A 12,176-nucleotide genomic window follows, 5' to 3' on the forward strand; every position below is an offset into this window, starting at 1 on the left:
AAGCACCCCTCCCCAAAAGCAGCTGGAGAAAAAGTGGAAAATTGGAAACAGCCACAGGGACTAAACTAAAAAGGGAGAAAGGAGAAAAGGGAAAGAAGAGGGTTTACATTCCATTAAGACTGTAAACAAAGGGTATGCAAAGGCTGAGCTCGATACCTGGTGGTGCTCTGGTGGGAAGGGCAAATCCCCAGGAACAGAGTGGGGTCCTGGAGGTTCTCAGGCCACATGGGGAAAAGCGGTTCCACTGCTGGAAGGATATTTGGTAGAGAGTGTTGAAGCCACCTGGTCCCAGCAGACCCCAGAGAATGGCCACATTCACTGGTGCTGGAACAAGGTTGTTAAGGGCGAAGCCTGGTGCCAGATGTGTGTTGTGATTTTCCATAATCCCTGAAAAGCTGCTCCTACACTATCTCGCAAACTTTTTCTGGGGCAAGTTGGCACCTGGCTGCAGTCTTGGGGCACTGGCAGCAGCAGCAGGATCCAGCAAGCATTCCTGGGTGCAGCCGACCTTGGGCCATTGCTCATTCGGCCATTGCTTGGTGAGACCCACCCCCACAGAGGGGTGGAACAGGTCAAAGCTGCAGTGCTTCAGAAATAAGGCGCCGGGAAAACAGCTGCATCTGAGACAAAACTCAGGAGAGAGGTACCACCTGGGGCTTGGTCACGGACAGTGAAAAAGTGGGGAGTGGACAAAAGCTGAAGACAGAGGATGGGTGTGCGATTGCTGTTTGGGGAGAGAGTTCCGATACTACAAACTGGGTAGCTGGGTGATGGCCATTTTCACTGCTCCTGCGCATGCGCATACGCACCTATGAACCCCACAACACTCCACCCCAGTAGGCTAGCAGCGCCATCTAGTGGAGAATGGAGCCATTACACTGAGCTCCACCCAATTGGGCCAACATCGCTCTTCAAGAACACAAGTCTTACCGCCTACTTAGTTTATGGACTATAAACTATAAACTATAAAGCGCTTCATAGTCTGACTTCTATGGGAAAACGAAGTAATTTCAGTCCTATTTCAATCTATTAGCAGGTCCATCTATTCAATTTTCTTTTTTTTTTTCACTTCTTTTCTTTTTCTTGAATACAGAAAGAAAAAATTAAGTTTTATTTTCAATTTTCATTAATTTTTTCTTTAATTTTTTTACTATATTTTTTACTTTTGTGTAAATTTTCTCAAATTCTGTTTTACTTCCATCATTTTATTCTGGTCTACTTCAGTGTATTCACTTTTTCAAATTTTCAAAAGATTTTCTTTTTCTGTTTCTTTTCCTTTTTTATCTTTTTCACTTCTTTTCTTTTTCTTGAATACATAAAGAGAAAAACTTCATTTTACTTTCAATTTCTATTAAAAATATTTTTCTTTAATTTTTATTATATTTTTGCTTTTATGTAAATTTTTTCAAATTCTATTTTACTCTCATCATCTCATTTTAGTCTACTTCAGTGTATTCATTTTTTCAAATTCTCCAACTATTTCCTTCCCACCCCTTTTTTCCTCTAATCTATCAAACCACCTTCAACACCCAGACCAAAACACACCTAGGATCTAGCTTCATTTATTCGATTTTGTGTGTGTGTGTGTGTTTAATTTTTTAATTTTAATATTTTTTAATTTTAATTTTTCTACCTCATTAATTCCTTTTCTCCCTTCAAAATGATAAAAATGAAGGAATTCACCACAAAAGAAGGAGCACGAAGAAATGACAGCCAGGGATTTAACCAACACAGATACAAGCAAGATGTCTGAACCATAATTTAGAATCACGATAATAAGAATACTAGCTGGAGTCAAAAATAGACTTCTGCAGAGATAAAAGAAGTAAAAACTAGTCAGAATGAAATTAAAAATGCTATAACTGAGCTGCAATCACAGATGGATGCTGTGGTGGCAAGGATGGATGAGACAGAACAGAGAATCAGCAATACAGAGGACAAACTTATAGAGAATAATGAAGCAGAAAAAAAGAGGGCAAAAGAGCACGATTTAAGAATTAGAGAAATCAGTGATTCATTAAAAAGAAACAAGATCAGAATCATAGGGGTCCCAGAAGAGGAAGAGAGATAAATAGGGGTAGAGGATTATGTGAGCAAATCATAGCAGAAAACTTCCCTAACCTGGGGAAAGACACAGACATCAAAATCCAGGAAGCACAGAGGACCCCCATTAGATTCAACAAAAAACAACCATCAACGAAGCATATCATAGTCAAATTCACAAAATACTCAGGCAAGGAGAGAATCATGAAGGCAGCAAGGTAAAAAAAAGTCCCTAACCTACAAGGGAAGACAGATCAGGTTTGCAGCAGACCTATCCACAGAAACTTGGCAGGCCAGAAAGGAGTGGTGGGATATATTCAATGTGCTGAATCAGAAAACTATGCAGCCAAGAATTCTTTATCCAGCAAGGCTGTCATTCAAAATAGAAGGAGAAATAAAAAGATTCCCAGACAAAAAAAATTAAAGGAGTTTGTGACCACTAAACCAGCCCTGCAAGAAATTTTAAGGGGGACTCTCTGAGGGGAGAAAAGATGAAAATATACATATATATGTATATCTTTTATATATATGTATATCTTATATACATATATATTATATTTGTGTATTGTATATTTTATATATACATATATGTATATATACATATACATATAATATATATAATTATATATAAATATATGTATATTTGTGTATATATATGTACATATATATGTATATTTTCATCTTTTCTTGGTATATATATATATATATACACCATCTTCACCTTTCTTGGTATATATATATATATATATATATATATATATATATATACCAAAATCAACAAAGATCAGAAAGGAGCAGAGAACACCACCAGAAACTCCAACTCCACAAGCAGCATAATGGCAATAAATCCATAACTTTCAGTACTCACTGTAAACATCAATGGGCTCAATACTCCAATCAAAAGACATAGGGTAACAGAACGGATAAGGAAACAAGATCCATCTATACGCTGTTTACAAGAGACCCACTTTAGACCTAAAGACACTTTCAGGTTGAAAATAAGGGGATGGAGAACCATCCATCATGCTAATGCCCAACAAAAGAAAGCCGGAGTAGCCATACTTATATCAGAATCTAGACTTCAAAGTAAAGACTGTATCAAGAGATGCAGAAGGGCATTATATCATAATCAAGGGGTCTATCCACCAAGAAGACCTAACAATTGTAAACATTTATGCACCAAATGTGACAGCACCCAAATATATAAATGAATTAATCACAAACATAAAGAAACTCATTGATAGTAATACCATAATAGTAGGAGACTTCAACACCCCACTCACAGCAATGGACAGATCATCTAACCAAAAAATCAACAAAGAAACATTGGCTTTGAATGACACACTGGGCCAGATGGACTTAACAGATATATTCAGAACATTTCATCCTAAAGCAGCAGAATATACATTCTTCTCCAGTGCATATGGAACGTTCTCCAGAATAGACCATATACTGGGACACAAATCAGCCCTAAGTAAGTACAAAAAGATCGAGATCATACCATGCATATTTTCAGACCACAACCCTTTGAAACTCAAAATCAACCACAAGAAAAAATTTGGAAAGGTAACAAATACTTGGAGCCTGAAGAACATCCTACTAAAGAATGAATGGGCTAACCATGAAGTTAAAGAGGAAATTAAAAGGTGTATGGAGGTCAATGAAAATGATAACACCAGAACCCCAAACCTCTGGGATGCAGCAAGGCTGTCATAAGAGGAAAGTATATAGCAATCCAGCCTTCCTAAAGAAGGAAGAAAGATCTAAGATACACAACCTAACCTTACACCTTAAGGTTAAGGGAAAAAAAAGCAAATAAAACCCCAAACCAGAATAAAACAGGAAATAATAAAGGTTAGAGCAGAAATTAATGCTATTGAAACCAAAAAAAAAAAAAAAACCCAAAAAAAAACCACAAAAAAACAAAAAAACAGTGGAACAGATCAATGAAACCAGAAGCTGGTTCTTTGAAAGAATTAACAAAATTGATAAACACTAGTCAGCTTGATCAAAAAGAAAAAGGAAAGGACCCAAATAAATAAAAAATGAAACAAGAGGGCTCACAACCAACACAGCAGAAATAAAAACAATAATAAGAGAATATTATGAGCAATTATATGCCAATAAAATGGGCAATCTGGAAGAAATGGACAAATTCCTAGAAACATATACACTACCAAAACTGAAACAGGAAGAAGTAGAAAACTTGAACAGACCCATAACCACTCAGACAACACAAAGAAATAACAGGCATCCAAATTGGCCAGGAGGAGGTCGAACTTTCACTCTTCGCAGATGACATGATACTCTATATGGAAAACCCAGAAGATTCCACAAAAAAAACTGCTAGAATTGATTCATGAATTCAGCAAAGTGGCAGGATATAAAATCAACGCACAGAAATCGGTTGTGTTCCTATACACCAACAATGAAGCAACAGAAAGAGAAATCAAGGAATTGATCCCATTTACAGTTGCACCAAAAACCATGAAATACCTAGGAATAAATCTAACCAAAAAGGTGAAAAATCTATACACTGAAAACTATAGAAAGCTTATGAAAGAAATTGAAGAAGACACAAAAAAATAGAAAAAGATTCCATGCTCCTGGATAGGAACAACAAATATTGTTAAAATGTTGATACTACCCAAAGCAATGTACATATTCAATGCAATCCCTATGAAAATAACACCAGCATTCTTTACAGAGCTAGAACAAATAATCCTAAAATTTGTATGGAACCAGAAAAGACCCCGAATAGCCAAAGCAATCTTGAAAAAGAAAACCAGGGGCGCCTGGGTGGCTCAGTCGGTTAAGCGTCCAACTTCGGCTCAGGTCATGATCTCTCGGTCCGTGGGTTCGAGCCCCGCGTCGGGCTCTGTGCTGACAGCTCAGAGCCTGGAGCCCGTTTCAGATTCTGTGTCTCCCTCTCTCTCTGCCCCTCCCCTGTTCATGCTCTGTCTCTCTCTCTCTCTCAAAAATAAATAAACGTTAAAAAGAAAGAAAGAAAGAAAGAAAGAAAGAAAGAAAGAAAGAAAAAGAAAGAGAAAACCAAAGCAAGAGGCATCACAAGCCCAGACTTCAAGCTATACTACAAAGTTGTAATCATCAAGACAGTATGGTACTGGCACAAGAACTGATACTCAGATCAATGGAACAGAATAGAGAACCCAGAAATGGACCCACAAACGTATGGCCAACTAATCTTTGACAAAGCAGGAAAGAATATCCAATGGAATAAAGACAGTCTCTTCAGCAAGTGGTGCTAGGAAAACTGGACAGTGACATGCAGAAGAATGAACCTGGACCACTTTCTTACACCATACACAAAAATAAACTCAAAATGGATGGAAGACCTCAATGTAAGACAGGAAGCCATCAAAATCCTTGAGGAGAAAGCAGGCAAAAACCTCTTTGATTTTGGCTGCAACAACTTCTTACTCAACACGTCTCCAGAGGCAAGGGAAACAAAAGCAAAAATGAACTACTGGGACCTCATCAAAATAAAAAGCTTCTGCACAGCGAAGGAAACAGTCAGCAAAACTAAAAGGCAACCGACAGAATTGGAGAAGATATTTGAAAATGACATATCGCATAAAGGGTTAGTATCCAAAATCTATAAAGAACTTATCAGACTCAACACCTAAAAAACAAGGAATCCAGTGAAGAAATGGGCAAAAGAAGGAATAGACACTTGTCCAAAGAAGACATCCAGATGGCCAACTGACACATGAAAAAATGCTCATCACTCATCATCAGGGAAATACAAATTAAAACCACAATGAGATACCACCTTACACCTGTCAGAATGGCTAACATGAACAACTCAGGCAACAACAGATGTTGGCGAGGATGCAGAGAAAGAGGATCTCTTTTGCATTGTTGGTGGCCATGCAAGCTGGTGCAGCCACTCTGGAAAACGGTATGGAGGTTCCTCAAAAAACTAAAAATAGAACTAGCCTATGACCCAGCAATTGCATTACTAGACATTTATCCACGGGATACAGATGTGCTGTTTCGAAGGGACACATGTACCCCCATGTTTATAGCAGCACTATCAACAACAGCCAAAGTATGGAAAGAGCCCAAATGTCCACTGATGGATGAATGGATTAGGAAGATGTGGTATACACACACACACACACACACACACACACACACACACACACACAAAATGGAGTATTACTCAGCAATAAAAAAGAATGAAATCTTGCCATTTGCAAATATGTGGATGGAACTGGAGGGTATTATGCTAAGTGAAATTAGTCAGAGAAAGACAAAAACCATATGACTTCACTCATGAGGATTTTAAGAGAGAAAACAGATGAACATAAGGGAAGGGAAACAAAAGTAATATAAAAACAGGGAGGAGGACAAAACAGAAGAGACTCATAAATATGGAGAACAAACTGAGGGTTACTGGAGGGGTTGTGGAAGGGGGAATGGGCTAAATGGGTAAGGGGCACTAAGGAATCTACTCCTGAAATCATTGTTGCACTATATGCTAACTAATTTGGATGTAAATTAAAAAAAAATTAGAAGTGAAAAATAAATATACATTTGGTTTTCATTCTTTTTTCTTTTTTAATTTTGTTTTCAAATTTTTAAATATTTTTATTTTTTCTTTGAAACACATTATAGAGCAACGTATGTGTGTAATCCATTATCTCTATCTATCAGTTATCTTGATAGTAATTCAACAATCATAACACAATACTGCATTGGCAAGACAAGAGAATCAGTAGTGTATTCACATTAGGTAATCTGGTGAGGTAGCCTTTGGCTAAAATATCTAGATAATACAGAGAAGACCCTAGTTTTAATTTTTTAAATATCCACATAATTGTCTTCTTGTACAGATTCATTTTTATGGGTCTAAAACTATTATAAAAATGAATATTTATATTACTCCCAACTCTATCCATTCTTTGACGTTTTCAGAACTATGAAAGATTACCTCTATTTCTGAACTAGACAGTAACACATTTTTTAACATTCTATTGCCAGCCATGTGTATTCTTTTTTTTCCTATCAAAAGTATGATAGAAAATTGACATACAATATCCTATTACTTCCAAGTGTACATTATAGTGCTTCAATATTTTTATCCATTATGAAATGATCCCTATGAGAAGTCCAGTTGCCATATATCATCAAAGTTACAATGCAATTGACTACATTCCCTGTAGTCTTTCCCTCCGCTATGCTTTCCATGCCCATGACTTGTTTTATAAACTGGAGGCTTGTGCCTCTAGACCCCCTTCACCTATTTCACCCACCCCCTGCTCTCTTCCTGCTCTGTTAACCAAAGTTTGTTTACTGTATCTATGAGTCTGTTTCTGTTTTGTTTTGATTGTTCATTTGTTTTATTTTTTAGATTCCACATATGAGTGAAATCATTTGGTATTTGTCTTTCTCTGTGTGACTTATCCCACTTAGCATCGTACCTCGTAGGTCCATCCAGGCTGTTGCAAATGGCAAGATTTCATTCTTGTTATGGCTGCGTAATAGTCTGTTATTCATATATGTTGAGTTCTAACCCCAGTACCTCAGATGTGACCTTTTTCGGAAATAGGATTATTGTAGATGTGATTAGTTACAATGCGGTCATGTTGGAGTAGGGTGAGCCCCTGATCCATTAAGCCTGGTGTCCTTCTGAAAAGGGGAAATTTGGACACAGAGATATACATAGGGAACATGCTATGTGAAGAGGAAGGCAGAGGTTTACAAACAAGGAACCCCGAGGATGGGCAGCAAACCACCAGAAGCCAGGAGGGAAGTGAGGAACAGACCCTGCAGGAGAAACCAACCCCACCAACAGCTTGACGTTGGGCTTCTGGCCTGAGACAGTAAGTCTCTGTTGTTTTAGATGCTCAGTTTGTGGTATTTTTTTTTCTTTTGAAAAATTATTAGTTTGTGGTAACATTTAATCGTTTTTTTAAATTAATACTTCCTTAGAGCAGTTTTAGGGTTATAGAAAAATTGAGGGGAACGTGCAGAGATTTCCCACATCCCCTCATCCCCCCACTCAGAGCTTCTTCCCATTATCATCACTCTCCATGGTGGACATTCTGTGGGTTTGGAGAAATGTACAAGGACATGTATGCATCATTATGGTATCACAGAAGGTATATTCACTCCCTAAAAATCCTCTGTGCTCCTCCCCTTCATTCCTCCCTGTCCCCCATCCCCTGGCAACCACTGACCTTTCCATTGGCTGCGAGGTTCTATCTTTCCCAGAATGTCATACAGCTGGAATCATACAGTATTAGCCTTTTCAGACTGGCTTTTTTTCCACTTAGTGATGTGCTTTTAAGTTTCCTCCATGTCTTTCCATTGTTTGATAGCTCATTCTTGTTATTGATAAATAATATTCCATTGTGTGGGTACATAGTTTAATTGTCCATCACCCCATGAAGGGGGTCTTGGTAGCTTCAAAGTTTGGGCAATTATGAATAAAGCTTCTGTAAACGTCCAAGTGCACGTTTTTGTGTGAGCGTAAGTTTTCAACTTTTCTGGGTAAATGAGAAGCATGATTGCTGGATCACATGGTAACAGGATGTTTAGTTTTGTAAGAAACTAACTGTCAAAGCACTTTCAGAGTGGCTGCACCGGTCTGCATTCCCACCCACCTTGAATAAGGTTCCCACATCCTCGCCAGCATTGGGTGTTGTCAGTGTTACTGATTCTGGCCATTTAATTTGTGTGTAGTGGAATCTTACTGGTGTTTTAAGTTTGTGTTTATTTATTTTTATTTTTATTTTTTTTATTTTTTAAATATTTATTTATTTTTGAGACAGAGAGAGACAGAGCATGAACGGGGGAGGGTCAGAGAGAGGGAGACACAGAATCCGAAACAGGCTCCAGGCTCTGAGCTGTCAGCACAGAGCCCGACGCGGGGCTGGAACTCACGGACGTGAGATCATGACCTGAGCCGAAGTCGGCCGCTTAACCGACGGAGCCACCCAGGCGCCCCAGTTTGTGTTTATTTTTTATGGTATTTCTAGGCAATGAATAAAATATACGATGTGTATTTTCATTATTGGGCACCATAGGATCTGTTTTTGTTTTTGATTTGGATGCTATTGGCCCTCATATGGGTCTTTTGGTCTGAAGAAAATGGGCACTTCCTTCCCTATTGAAGTGTGTCTCTGACATCGCCCGAGTCATTTGGGGTATTTCAGACTCCAAAATTATTTTATGTCATTCGGTGTTAGGGGTAGTTTTAATTAGTGCTTGGTGGCAAGCTATTAAGTACTCCAAATGCCTTTTTTGTATCACTGCTTCTGGAGATTTTCTGCTCCCAAATCCCAGCAATCACCACTGGGTGGTGCTCATGGGCTCTCACCCTACACTGTGGTCAGCCTGCCGGCTCCCTGCTTTTCCCGCTTTTCCATGCTTTTCCCGCTTTTCCATGGGTCACACAGCACTACTTGAATTTGTTGGTACCAGCACTCGGGCTTCTCAAATGTCATTAATTAAAGCGGTACATTCTTTTGCCCACCAGGTGTTTTATGTTGTTGAAATTAACAAACTGTGTGGGCATGGAAAATTCTGTCATTCCCTATTTTGCATGTCCACTTAATACTGGCCAGAGGGTAAACAACCTGCCTTCTGTTTTACAATTCTAAGTAGGGAAGTGTTCCTTAGTCAGACATAATATCCATCCCAAAATTACACTCAAGCAAATGGGACTCAACCACTTTGCATGACGTCTGTTCAACATTCCAAATCTTATCCCCGCTTTTATCTTAATCCCACCAAGATACCCCCATATCCACCCCCAATCACCTGTAGCCCCGTTGGTTATCACACCAGGTTTGGGAATCCCACTGCATTGGAACACCATGCCAAGGAACCCTAGAAAAGTCTCCATACCTCCTGGACAATTTACCCACATGTGTCTATGATCTAGGGTCTCCAGCTGGTGGCTAAGCCAGGGGGCTTTGCCCTTTCATCCTTGTCCTGATTAGTTTGCTGGATCATTGCCCCAGATGACTTGTCATGTTACTCAATGTCATCTTTAATTTCCAGTGTTAAAGGTTTTCCCAAATTTGTACTCAAATTTGAGTAAACAGAGTCAATTGGGGAACCATCAGGGGTCACACTGGTCTACCCACCTGTGATCATGCTGCGTTAAAACCTCTGTGTTGTCCCTGTCAATACGTTCTTTGCTCATCCCATTTCTTAGTAATTGTCTAAACAATTTCACCTTTTGAGAATGAATCCCTGGACTTTCTCCTTTGTTTTTCCCATTTTCTTTTTTCTTTTTTAATGTTTATTTATTTATTTTGGGAGGGGGAGGGGCAGAGGAAGAGAGAGAGAGAATCTCAAGAGGCTGTTAGTGCGAAGCGCGACGTGACACTTAAACTCACAAACCATGAATTCATGACCTGAGCCAAAACCAAGAGTCAGAAACTTAATCGACTGAGCCACCCAGGCACCCCTGTTTTTTCCATTTACTTATGAATAACTCTGATTTTCTGTTGTTCAAGATCATTCTTCCCTTTGGTCATGGCCCTGAGGCCAGTGGCTATAGCTCCAACTGGCCAGAGTCCCAGCCCAGCACTGCTTGGTAGTCTGTCCCTGTGCTCACCTTTATTTAATATCAGCTACAATAGACAACAGTGACCATGAGATTGGATATTTAGCTTGCTTGATGTTATTTTATATTTCATTATGTATCTACTGAGTCAACTCTTTGGGAGTTGGGGCTATCATTTCTAAATTCCACTGATAACTTTCACCTCTATCAGCTAATTACAAAATGGCCACTGCTTCACACCATGGATGACCCAGTAGCCACCCCAGAGTCATAAAGATTCATCAACCCCACCCTCTCATCCTTCTTTATTTCAGATTCGGTAATTCACAAGGACTCACAGAACTCAGAAACGCTGTGATATTCATAGTGACTATTACAGCAAAAGTGTACAGTTTAAAATCAGCAGATCTAAAAGGTACAAAAGGTGGAGCCCAGTTGCCCACTCCCAGTGGAGCTGTATACACGGCAAGTGTGCAACAACTTGCACACAGCATTGCCAACAGAGAAGCTCACCATGGCTTGTGTCCGGGATTTTTACTAGGGGTCTGTGACCATGCACCTCCCCTTAGTTATTCCATCCTCAGGTCATCCAGAGGTCACGTTGATGCAGTAAATCACAGTAAATCACATTTTATCGTAAACTATCTGATATGGCCCAAGGCCAAAGGTACCCAAAGGCTGTCTCATCAGGCAGGGTAATCCGAGGGTCTCCAGGTCATGCCTCAGGAGCCAGGTGAAGCCCTGCTGTTTGTTTAGGATGCGCAGAGTCCACACCTCGACTCGTTAAGTCTGTCTCTTACCGCACGGCGCCCAGTTGTCCAGCGCCATTCGACGAGAAGGCTGCTCTTTCTCCCCTGAGCTGCTTTTTTCAAAAATCAGGTTGACATCATTGTGTCGGTCCATTTCTAGATCATCTCTTCTATTTTGTTGGTCTGTGTGTCTATTCGTCTTCCAGAACCACGAAATTGTGATTCCTGCAACCATACAGTAACCCATAGTGTCAGGTAGAGTGATTCTTCTTTTACTCTTCTTTCCAAAATGTTTTACCTTGACCTTTCCATAGAAATTGTAGAAAATATTGTCTGTATCTTCAAAAATTCTTGCTGAGATTTTGATAGAAAGCACATTAAACCTATGTATCATTTGTGGAGAATTTACTTCTTTATTGACTCTTCCAGTTTAGGAACACGAGATGTCTGTTTATTTAGATCTTTTTTGAATTGTTTTCACCAGCATTATGTTGTTTTCAGTATACACATCTAGTGCATGTTTATTACATTTACACCTAGATATTTCATTTTCTGAGTAACTGTAAATGGTATTGTACTTAAATTCAGTGTCCACGTGTCCATTGCTAATAGTAGAAATACAAATAATCTTTACGTTGATTTTGCATCCTCCTACCTTATAGGTTCTTTAGAATTTTCTACATAAACCATCTTTTCACCTGTAAATAACAGCAGCTTTATCTCTTCTGTTCCAATATGCATGCCTTTTATTTCCATCTCTCACTCTGCTGCACTGGCCAGAACTTCCAGTACTGTGTTGAACAACAATGTTGAGGGTGGACATCCCTGTCTTGTTCCCA

The sequence above is a fragment of the Prionailurus viverrinus genome, chromosome D4 (assembly GCF_022837055.1).
Source record: "Prionailurus viverrinus isolate Anna chromosome D4, UM_Priviv_1.0, whole genome shotgun sequence".
Classification (NCBI taxonomy): Eukaryota; Metazoa; Chordata; class Mammalia; order Carnivora; family Felidae; genus Prionailurus; species Prionailurus viverrinus.